General features: G+C 35.2%; 1 protein-coding gene across 2 annotated transcripts in view; it reads right to left on the reverse strand.

The window, feature by feature from the left end:
- Positions 1–11,091, reverse strand: part of phf24 (PHD finger protein 24) — a 64,452-nt gene extending 53,361 nt beyond the window's left edge. For both annotated transcript variants that reach the window (XM_073829773.1, XM_073829772.1), the window contains exon 1: positions 10,740–11,091. The gene's annotated coding sequence lies outside the window, so the exon portion shown is untranslated. The remainder of the gene's footprint in view (positions 1–10,739) is intronic.
- Between the last annotated feature and the right edge of the window lie 9,170 nt (positions 11,092–20,261).

Here is a 20,261-nt window from a genome sequence, read left to right on the forward strand (position 1 = left end):
AGAGGTTCAGAATGAGAGTTAAAAATAGTCATTTTTCCACATATTTATTTGTTGTTGTTGTTTTTTTGTTTTTTGTTTTCTTTGTGCAAAAAAACTAAACTAAAGTAAACCTCAAGGAACACATTAAAATCATTTTTAAAAAGTTCTTTTGCTGGTACAAGAAAGAAAATGTGATGGATCAGCACCAAATGAATTTGTTATTTTTTAAAAATGTATTAATTTATTTTTAGATATTTTGTTTGTTTAGTTATAGTTAATTTATTTATTCAAATAACATAATACCTTTTTTCTGTAATGCATGGTACTGATCTTATTGTGCACTTTTCATCAGAAAAATGTGTCTTCCTGAATCTTTCAGAACTTCAGAATTTCATTTTAGAATCATTCATCATAATTGAATAACTTGCTCCAGGTCTAAAGGCTCTAGGTTTCCTTTTTTGACTGAAATCCCCAAACAAGTGGAAGCATTTTCCACCATGGAATAAAAAATATCTTACAATTCTGACTTTGTTTCCTCATAATTCTAAATGTATATTTCGCAATTCTGATGTTTTCACAGAATACAATATTAAAAGCTGTTGAATTTTTGTTTCTTGCAATTTATTTTGAGTTTATATCTTCTTATCTATCTTATCTTCTTTATGAATTGATCAGAATTGCGAGATATAAACTCAGATCTGTGAGATATAAACTAACAATTCTGAAAAAAAAATCTGAAATCTGAATCAGGAAATCTTAACTTGCAATTTTGAGATACAAATGCACAATTTTGAGAAGTCAGAAATTGAAAGATTTTTTTTTTTCTTATTCCGTGGCCGAAACAAGCTTCTATACCAATGTAAATATCCATAATCCAATCAATATAAATTATTAAAATACTTAAAACTGTATGTTTTACTAGTAACAGTAAAACTGTAGCTTGTCAAACAAATAATTTTTAAGTAGCTAAATTATATTCAGGCAATCCTCAAAACAGTCAGGATTCCCATTTAGAGTCAGAGATTAAAACAGCAGTTTTAGTTGGCACTTAACTTATATACTATATTTTCTTTTGTAAAATTGTTGTGTTAAATATAACATAGAAATATAGTATTTTCTTATCTTATAAAAAGTGTCATGTCCAAAAGTATTCATACCCTTCTCAGTAATCAATAGAAAAGCCTTTCTTGGCTATTACAGGTAATCAAACGCTTCCTATAATTGCTGACCAGCTTTTTGCATGTCTCCACTGGTATTTTTGCCCATTCATCTTTAGCGATGAGCTCCAACTCTTTCAGGTTGGAGGGTCTCCTTGCCATCACCCTGATCTTTAGCTCCCTCCACAGATTCTCAATTGGATTTAAGTCAGGACTCTGGCTGAGCCACTGCAAAATGTTAATGTTTTTGTCTGCTAACCATTTCTTCACCATTTTTGCAGTGTGTTTTGGGTCATTGTTGTGCTGAAATGTCCACTGGTGTCCAAGGCCAAGTTTCTCTGCAGACTGCCTGATGTTGTTGTTGAGAATTTTGATGTATTGCTCCTTTTTCATGGTGCCGTTTACTGTGATTAGGTTCCCTGGTCCACCGGCTGAAAAACACCCCCAAAATATTAGGTTCCCACCACCATGTTTGACAGTGGGGATGGTGTTCTTAGGCTGGCTTCTCCTTTTTTTACACCAAATGAAGGCTACCTCATTGTGGCCAAACAATTCAATTTTTGTTTCATCGGACCATAAAACAGAAGACCAGAAGTCTTCTTCTTTGTCCAGATGAGCATTTGCAAAGGCCAAGTGGGCTTTTGTGTGCCTTATCTGGAGAAGTGGTGTCCTCCTTGGTCTGCGTCCGTGGAACCCAGTGGTGTGCAGTGTCTGTTGGACTGTCTGCCTTGAGATGTTGCCACCAGCAGAGCCCAGATTCATCAGGATGGCCTTGGTGGTGATCCTTAGATTCTTTTTTACCTCTCTCTCTATCCTCCTGGCCAGAACAGGTGTCACTTTTGGCTTCCGACCACGTCCTCTGAGATTTTTCACAGTGCGGAACGTCTCGTATTTTTTAATAATACTTTGCACTGTAGCCACTAGAACTTGAAAACATTTAGATATGGTCTAATAGCCCTTTCCTGACTTGTGAGCAGCCACAATCCGCAGCCGCAGGTCCTCAGTGAGCTCCTTTGTCTTAGCCATGACGGTCCACAAACCAACAGCAGAGAGCTTCTGTTTTTCACCTGTTGAGTTGATTGGAATGGTACAGAACTTTGGATTTTCCCATAGACTGTGACAGTTTGCAAAGGGTATGAATAATTTTGGACATGCCACTTTTTGTTCAAATGTAAATAAAAGCTGAGAATTATTTTTTTCCACAATGATGCCTCTTGTACATCATCATATTATCTTTTGGGAGAAGCCTGTGTCATTTCCGGTCAAAAAAATTGCTGGTTGAATAAAAATAACTTCAAGTCAGAATTTGTCAGGGGGAATAATCATTTCGGGCTTGACTGTATATGTACATAATAAATATACACAGTACACACATAAATTATATAAACAAAAACTTTTATTTTGGATGTGATTAATCATGATTAATTGCGATTAATCCTTGCCCAGCACTATTATTTATAAATTTATTTATTTTTAGTTACGTTTATTTAATAACGCCAAGTTTTTCCTGAAACTCTAGATGGCGCAGACAGACTAAAATCTATTCCACCAAGACCAAACACATTAACAATTTCATTTCCATTACCATGCTAAAATCTTTAGAGATTTGTCATGATATATTTGGAACTGTTTTGTTTAAATAAACTGAATTAGCCCATTGACTAGAATCAGACATCATATGTGGGTGTGTTAGAAAGGTCTGTGTGTTCAAATAATGTTCCCAAAATATTGATGTTTGATAAGAACAAATAGTTTCATGAAGCCTGCACTTTGGCAGCTTATGCAACAAAACTGACCACAGGTTATGCATTCCTCTTTGAAAGTGCTCATTGCATCAGCCTGGGAAAGTGTAAACGCAATTTTGTTTCCCGGCAGACCTGCACACCCCATGGGCGGAAATTGCATAGAAGCCAGACAATCAGTTCACAGAGCTGGTGATTTCAGTCTGCAATAATCATCAGACCGTGCACAAACGGACTGATGCTAGAACTAAAACTCTGACACAGACGTAAAACTGTGACTATACAGACAGGAGGCAGAGGACGAGAGAGGTCATCGCAGGTCGCCTCGAGGAGAATAAAAGATGAGAATCTCTCGGGCTACAGTGCCCCTGTAATAATGTCTGAGTCAATCCCTTTGTGGAAACCTTATGAAAATGACTTCTGGCTAGAAATCCCACCACATCCCAGCTCTAAGCACAGATTATAACGTGTTCATTCCAGTGACGGCCGATGCTTTCAGACGCAGGGGAGGCAATTACTGCCGAACAGGGAAATTACTCAATGAAAATAACTGAACAGACTGAGAACTAGACTTTTACCAGTTTTTTTGTGTGCCATTTTCATTTCCTACTCATTTTTATGTTCATAAATGATTTTACAATGGATTTTTACAGATTTTTTGGCTTTCTCTTTATAGTGAAGCACTTTCATTTATTATTGTGTATGCTATAAAAATAAAGTTGCTATGCCTGTAGGTAAAAGAAACAATTATGGACATTAAATGGATGTATTATGACTGACACAAACACACCAGATTACAAAAATAAAATGGTTTTGTCTGTCATCAAAATGGCCTATAAACAATCAGATTCTGACTATTCTCTCATCTTAAACCTCTGCAAGGATGTTGCCTGTGGAAAATGGAAAGAACACCATTTGTATTCTGAGCCACACTTGTGAATTTTAAATGAAAGATTTGCTAATGTTCTATTTTGTATTGAGTTTGACACGAGCTGTAACCACTTAGTCAGAATTGGGAAGGACTAAACGTAATAATTAGAGAATCAGCCACTGAAAAGCCCATATTACTCGATCTCTCATTTGAATATGGAGATGGAGGTCTGTAGTGATTGACACCTAAGAAAGTGCCTTTTCAGTAGCAGATGGACTTCTCAAGGTGTGTGATTCACCAAATGGATTTTATTACATTGACCTAAATGTTCTTCTAAATTTATCTGCTGAACTTTAAGATGTTGTACATATGAAAATCATGCATTGCTATAGTTAATGTAGGTTGATTAAACAGCCTTAAAAACTGGAACAGGTATGTGACATCTCAAAGAAAGCAAATAAATATTTTTTTTATTAAAATCCTTGCACAAGCAAATACAATATTCATCTACCTGAATTCATACACAAGGCTGAATATTTTTATTGCTCAGGGGAAAACCGAGGTCCCTGAGAGCATTTAGATTTGGAGATTTGCACTAAAGGGTGCACCAAGTCAGCAATCTCAAAGAAATAAAAGAGAGGAATATCTTTCCCATAAGCTCAAAGGATGCAGTGTATTTTGGGCAACAGCTGTCATACCAACACAGCTCACTAACAGGCCAGCTATACTTTCCTGAAAAATTTAGATGAATCTCCTGAAAAAGAAATTAAGTTGTGGCAGTGGGGAGACATGTAAGAAAAACTCAGCCATATCTACACGGCTGTACTGTCTCTGTCTCTATGTGACATTTGGCAATGCCTCAGTGCTGCTGATCACATGAAGATCCTGAATTTAAGTAGAAATGTGTGTCTTTTAATAGTTTCTGTCACTTAATAGTTGTCCTATATATTAACGGACGGACGGACGGACGGACGGACGGACGGACGGACAGACAGACAGACAAATAGATAGATAGATAGATAGATAGATAGATAGATAGATAGATAGACAGACAGACAGACAGACAGACAGACAGACAGACAGACAGACAGACAGACAGACAGACAGACAGACAGACAGACAGACAGACAGACAGACAGACAGACAGACAGACAGACAGATAGATAGACAGACAGACAGACAGACAGACAGACAGACAGACAGACAGACAGATAGGTAGATTAATAGCTAGACAGACAGATAAATGATAGATTAGACAGACAGACAGACAGACAGACAGACAGACAGACAGACAGACAGATAGATAGATAGATAGATAGATAGATAGATAGACAGACAGACAGACAGACAGACAGACAGACAGACAGACAGACAGACAGATAGGTAGATTAATAGCTAGACAGACAGATAAATGATAGATTAGACAGACAGATAGATAGATAGATAGATAGACAGACAGACAGACAGACAGACAGACAGACAGACAGACAGACAGACAGATAGGTAGATTAATAGCTAGACAGACAGATAAATGATAGATTAGACAGATAGACAGATAGCTAGATAGATAGATAGATAGATAGATAGATAGATAGATAGATAGATAGATAGATAGATAGATAGATAGACAGACAGACAGACAGACAGACAGACAGACAGACAGACAGACAGACAGACAAATAGACAAATAGACAGATAGATAGATAGATAGATAGATAGATAGATAGATAGACAGACAGACAGACAGACAGACAGACAGACAGACAGACAGACAGACAGACAGACAGACAGACAGACAGACAGACAGATAGATAGATAGATAGATAGATAGATAGATAGATAGATAGATAGATAGATAGATAGATAGATAGACAGACAGACAGATAGGTAGATTAATAGCTAGACAGACAGATAAATGATAGATTAGACAGACAGACAGACAGATAGACAGATAGACAGATAGATAGATAGATAGATAGATAGATAGATAGATAGATAGATAGATAGATAGATAGATAGATAGATAGATAGATAGATAGATAGATAGATAGATAGATTAGTATCATGTTGACATATACGTGTACTGTGTGAAATTGTGTCTCATAAAGTGAGGCTGTGAATTAGAATTTATAGGCAATTTATGTGAGGACACCGGGGACACCGTGGCGTCTAATTATCATTCTGTGTGAGGCAGCTGTCTGCACAGATGTTCAGCAGAATACGCTTTAGTACATTTACTTCATATAAAGGTAACCATCGGCTGTTCTAAGTGTTCAATTAAATTACACTTTTCTGCATAATTATTTTTCTCCCTGTCCTTACAACAACCTGCAGACAAAGTCAACTGATGCAACTTGTGCATGCACAATGCACATCAAACACTTACACGGAAATGAAGAAATTGTTGAATAAAGTTGTTATTTTTGTTTTCTTTGCGTGCAAAAAGTATTCTCGTAGCTTTATAAAATTAAGGTTGAATCACTGATGTCACACAGACTATTTTAATGATGTCCTTACTATCTTTCTGTGCCGCGAACGTGTCAGTTGCATTGCTGTCTATGCAGGGTCAGAAAGCTCTCGGATTTCATCCAAAAATATCTTAATTTGTGTTCTGAAGATAAATCAAGGTCTTATGGATGTGGATCTGTAAAAATGAACACGGAATGTTCTTCTCTGGGCAAACCATCCCTTTAAATTATGAGTAACTAGTATGATGAGCTACAGTTTCAATAACTGAAACACTTCAGCAGCTACACTTGTTTCCCACAGCAAAACTTCTGAATGTTAATGTTTCAGATGCATTGCACCTACATGTTCACCAGCCTTTGTTTTTCCCTCTAATATTATTGTAATACCATGTTTCACAAATCGGCTTCGCACTGTCAAGCTGTCGCTGACTGGAATCCCAATAAACCCTGCCTTTCATGCGCAGCTCCTGTGGGGAACCGCTTTGTGAATAGGACGGCGACAAAGCATTCTTTTTTTTTTCATGGGAAATGCTTCCCATTGACGTGAATATCCCATCCCCAAAAGCCTGGAACTAATCACACTAACGAGTTCACTAAGGCCACCTTCTGCCAGTGATTGGAATCACAAACACCCACCCAAATGAAAAAAAGCAGCCAAACTTCAAAAATAAAATCGCCAACGCTCTCTGTAAACGCTAATGAGCAACAAAGTGATAAAACACATAATCTGTGCAATGTGGGCTTGTGCGCTTCGGGAACATTCATGAACGCATATATGCCATATTGGACACTCAGTGGCCTAAAAGCAAAGTATGCTGGCCAAACCATAAGTACGGGGTGTTGAGATTCCTCTAGCACGCTGGTCTATGGGCACGGAGGTGTCGCAATGTGGAGGAATTTGAATGTAAATGCCTCCGGAGAGAGGAGCCCCCACGTTGGCATTCAGCTCCTGTCAGGCACTGAGTCTGTGCCAGGCGCTCTTCTGAGAGGAGGTGACAATGAGCGCTGTGAGAGAGACGAGGGAACCTAGAGTGTCTGCTGGGTTCCAGAGCTCACACTCATGGTGCATTGTGGGTAGAAGGGCAGACAGGAGAGAACCGAGCACCAAAAGGTGGAGCAGGGACTTGAAGAAGTAGGACAGGGCTCATAGCGGGGGTTCATGTCAAACTGATCAACTGAAGCAATACTAATACTGAACCATAGCGAATAGCAAACGTACAAAACTAGAAAAGGCCAAGAATGGAATATGATGAAATGTATCAAATGTTAAATAACAGAAAAAGAGTCAGAGCTGTCAAGAGTCAGATTTGGAAAAAAATCACTATTCTCTTATTAAGCTATATATTTGGGTTAGATCAGCTTTATTTTCTTTGCGTTCTCTATTATTATTATTATTATTATTATTATTATTAGCATTTGCATTATTCTTAGCATTATCAAAAATATAGTTTCTTATATGAAGAAAAATAAATAAGTATAATTATCATCATCATTATCATCAAGCTTTGGTTAAATCTGGTTAAATAAACTTTATATTCAATATATCTATTATTTTAGATTATATTTAAGTAACTATATTATTAAAAATATTATTTAACATCATTGAATCAACCTGAATATATTAATTCTTACAACAAATACAAACACAATTTTTATTGATTAAATCAGGTAGAAATAGCTTGTTAAGGGAATAATGGCATGCAGGTTACCACAAAAAAATATTATCAATAATGATAATAGTAATAATAATAGTTATTGTTATTGTTAGTATAGTAGAAGTAATATTAGTATAATGTAATTTATTATCATTATTTTTATTATTACTGTTTTTTTAAATCTGAAATAAAAAATTTAATATTTCTTAAATAATGTAATAAAGTAATATAAAATATTTAAAATATGATTAATAATTCATTATTATTAATAATAATGATGATGATTGTTGTTGTTATTGAGAGTATAGTAGAAGTAATACTAGTAAAATGTAATTTATTAATAAATTGTATTATTATTTTGCAGATACTGTAGTATTGCTCCTTTAAGCTAAAATAACATTGCAATATTTATTAAATAATGCACATTTAGTAATATAAAATATTTAAAATATGATTATTAATTAATTATTAATAATAATGATGATGATTGTTGTTGTTGTTGTTATTGATAGTAAAGTAGAAGTAATACTAGTAAAATGTAATTTATTAACAATATAATTATTATTATTATTTTGCAGATAATAGTACTGTAATATTGCTCCTTTAAGCTAAAATAACATTGCAATATTTATTGAAAAATGTTGCATTTAGTAATATAAAATAGTTACATTAAATTTTTAATTATTAATAATAATGATGATTGTTGTTGTTATTAATAGTATAGTAGAAGTAATACTAGTCAAATGTAATTTAGTATTATTATTATTATTATTATTATTTTGCAGATAGTAGTACTGTAATATTACTCCTTTAAGCTAAAATAACATTGCATTATTTATTAAAAAATGTTGCATTTAGTAATATAAAATAGTTACATTAAATTTTTAATTATTAATAATAATGATGATTGTTGTTGTTATTGATAGTATAGTAGAAGTAATATTAGTAAGATGTAATTTGTTGTTATTATTATTATTATTATTATTATTATTATTATTATTATTAGCAGGTAGTAATATCATAATATTGCTCCTCAAAAAATATTCCAATATTTATTAAATAATGTTACATTTGATAATATAAAATATTTTACATCAGATTAATAATTATTAATAATAATGACAATGATTGTTGTTGTTGTTGATAGTACATTAGAAGCAGTACTAGTAAAAGGTAATTTATTATTATTATTTTGTAGATAGTAATATTGTAATATTGCTCCTTAAATCTAAAATAATATTGCAATATTTATTAAATGATGTTACATTTAGTAATATAAAATATGTAAAATCAGACTGATAATTATTACTATTAATGATGATGGTTATTTGCTGTTGTTGTTGATGAAGTATAAGTTTTAGTATTAGTATTATATTTAGTATTGTGCAAGTAGTAATACCATAACAGTGTAGTATAATGTATATGTTAATAGTTTAATGTAATTGTTATGTATTTATTTACTTATTATTATTATTTTGCAGGTAGTTATACTGTCATATTGCTCTTTAAATCTAAAATAATATTGCAATATTTATTAAATAATGTTACATTTAGTAATGTAAAATATTTGAAATCAGATTATTAATTATTATTAATAATGATGATTGTTGTTGTTATTGATAGTATAACAGAAGTAATACTAGTAAAATTCCATTTATTATTATTATTATGAATATTATTATTATTATTTTGCAGATAGTAATACCATAATATTGCTCCTTAAATCTAAAATATTATTGTCATATTTATTAATTTAATAATGTTACATTTAGTGATATAAAATATGTAAAATCAGATTATTAATTACAAATCATATTGACGATGATTATTGCTGTTGTTGTTGATGATTAAGTATTAGTATTAATATTATATTTATTATTAAGTAGTAATACCATGACAATGCAGTAATGTATGTAAACAGTATAATGTAATTTATTATTATAATTATTATTACTACTACTACTACTACTACTACTACTACTACTATTTTTATTTATTTATGCATGTATTGGTATTAATACTGTAATATTGCTCCCTAAATCTAAAATAACATTGCAATATTTATTAAATATTGTTACATTTAGTAATATAAAATATATAAAATCAGATTATGCTGTTGTTGATAATGAAGATGATGTCATATTATTAGTAGTACATACAAATATTATTTATTATTATTAAAATATTATCTTAAGTAAGCAAGCAAGTTTAAATTCTATAGACTCTAATGTGAAATGTTCTGTGCAATTCTACAGCCACATGATTATCCCCAAATGTGAGTTTTTTTCTGAATGCAGGCAGCTCACTTCATCTCCTCAAAGACTACATAACACCCTGCTCGCTCCTGGACTGTGACGTCAGAAGTGATGCACAAGGGTCTCACAAAGAGACTGCAATTGATCCAGCAAACTTACCTCTGCAGTGCTGCTCAAACGAGCGCGTACACTTCACCACGCACAAGTTCTCGCGTGAAACACTTCACCGCACAGCCAACATTGCAAATACGTCACGTGTAACGTTCAGTGTCAGTGTGACAAAAGTTATTGCGTAAAGTCTGGCAGCTGACAGTCAAACCAGCCTCGTTATATTTCACGGTGGAAAATGATACAACGTAATGCATGCCTCTCATCCACACCCGTCAAACTGCAACTGACCTAGATCGGATGGTATAGACGGGGTATTTTTCTACACCCACACACAAAACTGATGCATGAATGATCCGTGTCGTAAAATTTACGCATGTACACTAAGTTGCGTGCGCTTTATGTCCATCAGTTTGTCGTTGCATACAATGCACCTCCTGCAAAATTTACTAAATGTAAACTATAAAATCACAGCTGTCAGTTTAGAAAAGAACTAAGACTAACCTGAAGGAAATGGGATGCTGCTCCGGTACTTGGGACTCGATTTCTTCTGCTCCTCTCACGCACTGCCAGCAGTCATTTCTAGGTTTGCTTTCGTCAGTGAAGGCTACGCGTGTGTAATCGCGGCGGTCAGTGTACAGTGTCTAACCCCGTCAAATAAATATTCCGCAGCCGAGCAAACAGCGTTGTTTGTGAGGCACAAACTGAAGGCGCGGTGGCTGGACAGCTCCGGTGCTGAATTCTGGAGTCTAACTTTGCTCTGGGGACCGCACAGCTCGGGTAAATAAACGCAACCCTGGTAAAAGTTGTGCCTGCTGCTTCAGCTGACTAGCCCACTAGGTTCGCGAGGGTCCGTGTTCTTCTAGCCTCTTCATGGAACTTGTTTTCAGCCTGCGAAAGGAGACGTTTCATTGGTCTGTTCAAATGACGTTGGCACTGGGAGATGAGATGAGCCAATACACGGAATATGGATGCAAAACTGCTTTAATAAGACGTACATCACCTTGTTGATTTTGTGATTGCATTACTATATATTTACTAACCAATTTCAAATATCTAGATAGCAAACAGGGTGTGCGCATACTTATACTACTATAGTCTTGAAAAAATATTAAGCCTAATTTAATAATTATACAGCATACAATTAATTTAACCACACATGTATAACGCGTCGTTTGTTTGCCACATTATATAAAGTAACTTGTCTTAAAGGAATACTCCACCGTTTTTTGGAAATAGGCTCATTCTCCAACTGCCCCCGAGTTAATAAGTTGAGTTTTACCATTTTGAAATTCATTCAGCCGTTCTCCTGTTTTGGCGATATCACTTTTAGCATAGCTTAGCATAGATCACTGAATCCTATTAGACCAATAGCATCACGTTCAAAAATGACCAACGAGTTTCGATATTTGTCCTATTTAAAACTTGTCTCTTCTGTAGTTATATTGTGTACTAATAACAGCGGAAAATGTAAAGTTGCGACTTTCTAGGCCGATAAGATTAGGAACTACACTTCCATTCCGGCGCAATAGTCAAGGAAGTTTGCTGCCGTAATATGGATGCAGTAGGCGGAGTAATATCACGCAGCGCCTGAAATTAGTTCCCAGCAAGTTAACAAGTTAACAGTTTTGAAAGTTGTGAGTTGTGAGTTGGCAAAAAAGTAGCGATTCAGGACCTTTTTTTTAACACGGAAGTAAGCCGCTTTCTGTGAATGTGCAAGATTTCCGGTAGCCGCTGTAAGGGAAATAGCGAGAATAACAAAGTGGTTGCACTACAAGCCACTGTGCTTATAATACAACAAATTGCCAATATGATTTAGTCTTAACCATAGTCTTTTGACTAAAATGCCATTTAGTTTTAGTCATATTTTAGTCATCTGAATTGTGTTAGTTTGGTCTGGTTTTAGTTAACTAAATATACAGCACATTTAGTCAGCTAAAATCGAATGGGTTCATTTCTCTGCATTTACTAAACACATTATATAGGTTTGATATTAAGGTTTTATGATGATAGCCACAGATTTTACTATCACGCAGCATGCCTTTATATTCAAATTAAATGAAACCACAAGAGCAGAGTCTTCTTTTTAATAAAATACCAATGGTAATATAGGCTAATTATGCAGTCTTTATAACAACTTACAACTTGTTTACCACATTCTTCATTCTTTCAAGCAGCTATATTTATTTATATAAATAAACTTAGATTAATCTTAAGTCTGTTTTGTTGCTTCATTAACATGAATAGCTTTGTTTCCATCCACCTATTTTTATGCACATTTTGGAATATCACATAAAAAAACGCTGGATAGAACCACCAAGATGCGCATAAATTCTAAAAATGCACATAAAAAAAAAAAACTTGAGTAGGATAAACTTTTTATCTGATAAGAAAAAATGTGCATAAGCTACAATGGAAACACATTTACAGAATAAATTCCTCCATGCGCATTAACAAAGTCATGTGACTTTGCACAATGGGATGGGATAACTTGACTAACCAGCGGACCGATTTCATTGCACAGCATTAGAAATGTTGTTTTGTTTATTCTAAAATGCCTAAGCAAAGTCTGTCGTCAAAGTATTTCTGTATAATTGTCTTACAATGCATTCCCAAACTGCAGGTATCCACCCCCGAAAGCAGTGACCGCATTTATTGTGTTTCCTCTGCTAGCTCTGAGGTGCGAGTAATATCAAAATTATTAGATTGCTTCTCCTACTGTTTAGTGCCAATTTATCAGGAAGTGAAGATTTTGTTCTCTTTGGCTTGTTGGATGGAAACGGTGCTTTATTTCACAAATGTCTTATGCAATATTTCAATTGTGCACACAAGTTAAATTAACATCTTTTGATGGAAACATAGCTAATGCCAAAGATAACTAAATTAGGCTGCTGTCCCTTTAAATCCGAATGCACGGATACAATGTACTGATACACTTCCGATATTCTCCCTGTTTACGTTCACCTAAGCCATAATCAAGAGTGTTTACGTGAATACTTATTAAGACCATTCAACATAATTTTGTGTGTATTTCTCTGTTCAAGTGACATTTTATGAGTGCAAAATGTATGCTATCTTATGTCCCGCCGTATAGATCAATAGACTAGGATACAGTTCAAATGTAAGCATCTAACCTCTAACTCGTTCTGAATGAATCTCTTCCCAAATCGTCCCTCCCTAACATTTTCGTCTTGTTTTTATTCGTTGACAAAAATGCCAATATATTTTCGTCATAGTATTAGTAAAACTATTATTTTGTTATTCTGTTGTTTTTGTCAGTGTTCCCTGTTGAAAAAAACAGCATATGCTGGTTAAGTATGTTTTGGTGCTGGGATGCTGGTCCTTTGCTGGTTTATGCTGGTCTTTTGCTGGTTAATGCTGGTCTTTTGCTGGTTTATGCTGGTCCTTAGCTGGTCATGTTGCTGGTCAAGGACCAGCATAAACCAGCATCCCAGCACCAAAACATACCTAACCAGCATATGCTGGTTTTTTCAACAGGGTTGTTGATGAAAATTATTTGTTAACGAAATTAACACTGCTAGTTTGCAATATCATGCAGCAAAACAAGCTGTTTTGTACAGCTAAAAATAGCTGGAAGGATGAAGACCAGAAGTCTGGCACATGAAATATATAAATGGCGACGCCCATTCTTACGGGAAAAATGGATACAGTATGTGCCACTGTAAAGACTGTAAGTCACATTAAAATCAATATGGTGCCTAACCTGATTAAAGGTGCAGTGTGTACATCTAGCGGCAAGGTTGCGAATTGCATAAGATGTCGTCGCCTGAGACAGCAGAGAGACACCATAGTCCTGCAGCATGACAATTTTTTTTAACTAATCTATGTCCAAATAATATCATTTAATCTGCATGCAAAATATTTCAGTCATAATATTAATAATACAAAAAAATACGTCAATCTATCGCCAGTAGTCATCATGAGCAGAATTAGGTTGAGGCTTTACCAAATGAGGCTTGAATAATTAATGATCCAAACACCCCTAATTTGTCACATTTTGTTCTTGTTTGTACAAGTAATAATTACAACCACCAAAAGTTCATTAGATTGTTTCTGAACCAAGAAATATTTCTATACACCTTCATCAAGATCTCAAATACCTATGAATGCTCAACCCTGCATAGGCAGTTATGTTTAACACTTCCCAGTTTGAGGTCCCAGTGCATGCTGGGTCAAATGGAGACACATACATAATTAATGCTGAGGTGAATGCAGATTGAACAATGGATCCCCTAGGGACCACTACACCTTACTGTCAAAAAGGAAATGAAAGATTGTGTGCTTATAAATTAGACCCTGTAGCAAGCCCTAACTCATGTTCAAATGAATATTACTGTTATTGATATTACAGGTGAAATGGGGAGGCTAATAATCATAATGAGGCTGTGTGTGGGCATTTTAGCTGTAATTAAAAGGCCTCCGGCGTTACTTTTCTGTGACTACTGAAAAAAAGGGTAGCACCATATTTAATTTTTTGACATGAATAAAAATGAGGCTGTGGGGGACTGAAGTACAGTGCATTCAATGGATTGTATTGTTGTTTAACAACATACTGATTGTTGAGCTGATGAAACTGATGATATTTCCAAAAAAGCAGTTTTGAAAGTTGTGAAGATTTTTATGATTTAGAATCTTTAAATAGTATGGCGTCTATAAAGTGCAAGCTACAATGATTCAAATGAAATCTAGTTGTATGGAAAGGGTTCTATAGTGTAGACCCCATCCTTTGTCTAAATCCTTGGGATGCAGATTTAGCTGGTCAGAGCCTACCCTCATCAGAAGGCCAGGGACCAACCTGGTGGTGGTAGGGAGAATGGAGGGGAACATTAGCGTCATCAACTGCAACTTAAAATTGAATGTTCAGTATATCCACATTTTCTTGCCATAAGAGCCATTTGTTTTAAATTTAAAAATTTATGGGTCTGGATTATCGATTAAAAACTAAAAGATTACGTTTGCTTGTCCAAACTCACCCGGGAGTGTTGACTTTTCACCGACTCGCAACTTTTGAGCCTGATCTGAATGACTGAAGTTATGGTTGCTTGCTCTTCATCACGCGCCGACTGTTGTGAACGTGCTCAGGACAGTTGGGCATTGCGGTGGATCAGAGGTAAAAAAATTATATAAATACTGTTCAGTTTCTTGCACAGACCAATTGTTTAGATTGTTAAGACCTCAATGTATCATCACAAGCCACAGGGTGGTTTTGCTTGTGTATGGGTTTTTTGTTTTTTTGACTCCCATTGACTGCCATTATATGACTGACAGACTGCAACGGTTTGAGTTAAAAATCTTCGTTTGTGTTCTACTAAATAAAAAAAGTCACCTACATCTAAGATGCCCTGGGGGTAAGCAAATAAACATCAAATTTTCATTTTTGGGTGAACTATCCCTTAACAATATGCTTTGCACACAAAAAAACTATACACTGAAACAAAATAACCAGGGCCTGTATCTCCTAAATAGCAGTAAAAGTTTTTAGCTAAGAGTTTTCTCTTAAAACTTATTAATAAAGCTGCTGAGGCAAACTTTTACTAAGGAATAGAGAGAAGTCTTCGTTGCTATGGATGATGTCAGCATGCTCACTAACTGCACACAGTGATTGGCTGATAAGGGAGTAGCTCTGGCAGAGATTGTTCATAGAAATATTGTAGAGCGCGATATTATGTTGTTCAAATAAAGATTTTAAAATGCAGGCTGAGTGTTGCTAATTAAACAAGTACATGTTCAGTCTATTACATGTGTGCTTCTCATAAACAATTAGCTGATATGCATATAAACTGCCTTTTTGTTAACAGAATAGAATAATCATGGCAATAATCATTGTAAGACATGCAAATGTAAAAGAAAACCAAACTGGATGCAAGAACAGCTGTTACTTCTTGCCCAACTTTTTTAATGAAAAGAATATAATCAATATAATTGATATTAAAATATAAAGGATATAATTTGCTCTTAGAGCAAAAATCTAGGAGTCCTAAATTTAGGACTGACACCCATTATTTTTAAGATTTTCTCCTAAATCGGCAAGTTATGAACTAGCCTTGAGATGTTTTGTGAATACGGGCCCAGAACATTAACAACAACACTGATATAAGAGCATGTGGTTTATCTGTCAATCAGATGCGCTCTCAGCCACTGATCTGTGCTCTCAGGCAGGCTGTCGTGCAGTGCTCAAAATTGTGAACAACATGAGTCAGTTCAACTGTAAAATAACTTCTGAATCGTTTTTTGGACTGATTCATTAAAACAATCTATCCATACGAACCTTTTCATGGAATTGAATCAGACTTCTAATCACTATCAGCGAGTAAGAAGTGAGTTAAAGAAGTAGTTCACTTTCAGAACAAAAATTTTAGGATTTCTCTCCATATAATGGACTTCTATGGTGGCCCCGAGTTTGAACTTCTAAAATGCAGCGTCAACAGGCTCTAAACGATCACAGCCGAGGAAAGAAGGGTCTCATCTAGCAAAATGATGGGTTATTTTCTAAAAAAAAAAAATTACAATTTAAATACTTTTTAACTTCAAATGCTCGTCTTGTCTAGCTCGGCAAGACGAGCGTTTGAGATTAAAAAGTATATAAGTATGTAAATCACACAGAACAGAGTGAAATGGTATAAACGATTAAACTATTTAATAATACAGTTGAAAACATAAGGCCATTGGTATGACAACTAAAAACAATAATAATGAAATTAATGGCGCGATTTCAGTATTCATAAGGATTTGTTTTTAGGTGTCGTCAAAACGTCAGTATTGTACTTAAAATGCTAAAAATACATATGTATTTGTACGTTTAGATGCTGTAAATATGTCAGTATTGTACGTTTTAGTGGCTGGAAAAATGTAAGTAAATGTACGTTTTGTAGAACCACATTTTATGTAAAATACGTACGAATTATCATGAGATCACGTTGAAAATTCACACATGCTATATCACTTTCTCTCTCTCTCTCTCTCTCTCTCTCTCTCTCTCTCTCTCTCTCTCTCTCTCTCTCTCTCTAATAACTTTAATAATAACTGAATTAGTTGGCTATCAGTGACTCCAGCCTTGGTTACTAGGTCTAAAATGAAGTTTTGGAATTAGCAACAGAGGTGTTGGATGAGATGCATGAGAAATTAATCCTACAATAGCATTTTAAGTACAAAAACTGGATAAATCCCTTGAAATTTGTAATCTGATCAATCTCTTGAGGTGTGGTGGTAACCGTAGTATAAACAGAATAATTGACTTTGATTCATTGAATTCTTCAGAGGTGTAATGGGCACTCCACTTTGGGTGTGCATTATTTTCTAAGAATTCAATGGCCAGTCAGTTATTTCCTACTTGTTACATCCATTGTGGAGAGCCTCAAGCTGTTGGTTTATTTCTGTTAAGGTTTTTTTTTTTTTTTTGGCTAGTAGAAATTATGAATGGCCGGTAACTTAAAAATTTAGTGGTGAGTGAAAAAGTTAAATTCAAATCCTGGTTACGGTACTTTTGCGTTAATATCCTCATCTGGGCTTATTTACCAGTTACTTGAAAAAAATAATCTGATTAAGTAACTTGTAATGCAAAACACCAACACTGCTTATATACTCCAAGTGTCAAGCAGTGATTGACCAGAGCTAATAGTTATGAATGAATGAAGTTGAATGAATGAGTCTAAATCTTTCATTTCTAGTCATCCTTGAATTTCTTTTTAAAACAAAATTTAATGGAATGGAAATTAATGGGGGGCCAATTTAATTCTTGTCATTTTTATAATTTTTTATTTTATAATTTTTTTTTTTTTCATGCTGTGAAAGCATGTTGGACACTGACACAGAAGAGAAGAAACTGGTCAATAAATTTGTTATGTTTGTTTTATTTTGTGCACAAAAAGTATTATTGTAGCTTTATAACATTACGGTTGAACCACTAATGTCACATGGACTATTTTAACGATCTTCTTACTACCTTTCTAGGCCTTGAATGTTACAGTTGTGTTGCTGTCTATGCAGGGTCAGAAAGCTTTTAGATTTCATTAAAAATATCTTAATTTGTGTTCTGAAGATGAAGGTCTTGGGTTTGGAACGGCATGAGGGTTAATAATTATTGACAGAATTTTCATTTTTGGATGACCTATCTCTTTTATCATGCAGTATGTAATTAGTGTCTTTTTAGGCTTTTTAGGACTTTTTAGGAGTTTTGTTTGGTTCAGTGGCATTGTTTACATTCAGTGCCACCAATATGGCCGGTTTATGATGTATTGTGAAAACACTCTATAGTCAAAAAATTATATACAGCACCTTTAATATATTAATCACATATTATTTACATCTTGTGGCTATGCTGTTGAATGATTCGTTTGTACATTTTAGTTTAAAGTTGCAGCTTGTTGTCATTGCAGGTGTCTAAATTTGATTATTTTGTCTTTGCTTCATTTTAGAATATGACACACAGTCAATAGCGGGTTATAGTTTGCCTTATGTTTTTGTGTTGTCTGCTGGCAAAAAGCTACATCTTTGTCAAGTTCAGTCCAGGTGAAAGATGTCACAAATGTTTCAAGGGCAGCCAAACTTCACTCTTTCAACAAGTGTTTCATGAACCCTTTAATATAGACAAATGTTCCTGACAAGAGCACAGGCACAGTGGAGCCAGACTCTGTGCTTTCACATCGAATCTCAGGGAAGACAGCCGTTGCACTAACTCCATCACCATTAGCAGCCCATCCACAGTGTGATCTCCCGGCCATTAGTGTTCATTTGGCGGGACTCTGGGGAGGAGCTCGCCATAAGCCTCTCTGCTAACAATCAGATGAATGAGAACGCAGCACTGACAGATGCTAGTAATGGAGACTTCTGTTTGGCGGGCAGTTGTTCTGGAACATATATGCCATGGTTTGGACCCATGGATAAATAGGACACATTGTGATGTTATAGTCGCTGTTATAAACATTACTCTGCAGCACTGTGATGATATGGCTCTAAAAGCATGTTTTATTTTCTCTAATAGAGGTTTAAATAAGGTTAGAAAGCAGAATATATCTCCACATGTCCACTATTAACATTATAAAACACCCAACATGACATTTTCCCAAACTCTTAGTGAATGCTTTTATTTAGAAAGGATGCATTATTATCAAGGAATCCTGTTAGAACTAGATTGAAAAGTATGTAGACAGACTTTAACTTTTAAAATAGTTTGTTTAAAGGTCTTACAGACATAGAGATACATATCCATTCATTGCAGACAGTAGATCATGCATTTTGTCTCTGCTGTTGAGTGTTTCAGACCATTTAGTTTTACATTTACATTTAGCTAACATGATTTAATATTACTTGGGATGCTATTACTTTTTTAACGTGCTGTAAACATAGCATTTTAGCATGTTTTATTGCATTGCAACATTGCAAAGGACCAGCATAAACCAGCAAAGGACCAGCATGAACCAGCAAAGGACCAGCATGAACCAGCAAAGGACCAGCATGAACCAGCAAAGGACCAGCATGAACCAGCAAAGGACCAGCATGAACCAGCAAAGGACCAGCATAAACCAACAAAGGACCAGCATGAACCAGCAAAGGACCAGCATAAACCAGCAAAGGACCAGCATAAACCAGCAAAGGACCAGCATGAACCAGCAAAGGACCAGCATGAACCAGCAAAGGACCAGCATAAACCAGCAAAGGACCAGCATGAACCAGCAAAGGACCAGCATGAACCAGCAAAGGACCAGCATGAACCAGCAAAGGACCAGCATGAACCAGCAAAGGACCAGCATGAACCAGCAAAGGACCAGCATGAACCAGCAAAGGACCAGCATGAACCAGCAAAGGACCAGCATGAACCAGCAAAGGACCAGCATGAACCAGCAAAGGACCAGCATGAACCAGCAAAGGACCAGCATGAACCAGCAAAGGACCAGCATAAACCAGCAAAGGACCAGCATGAACCAGCAAAGGACCAGCATGAACCAGCAAAGGACCAGCATGAACCAGCAAAGGACCAGCATGAACCAGCAAAGGACCAGCATGAAC

Source organism: Garra rufa, chromosome 23 (assembly GCF_049309525.1).
Source record: "Garra rufa chromosome 23, GarRuf1.0, whole genome shotgun sequence".
Taxonomy (NCBI): Eukaryota; Metazoa; Chordata; class Actinopteri; order Cypriniformes; family Cyprinidae; genus Garra; species Garra rufa.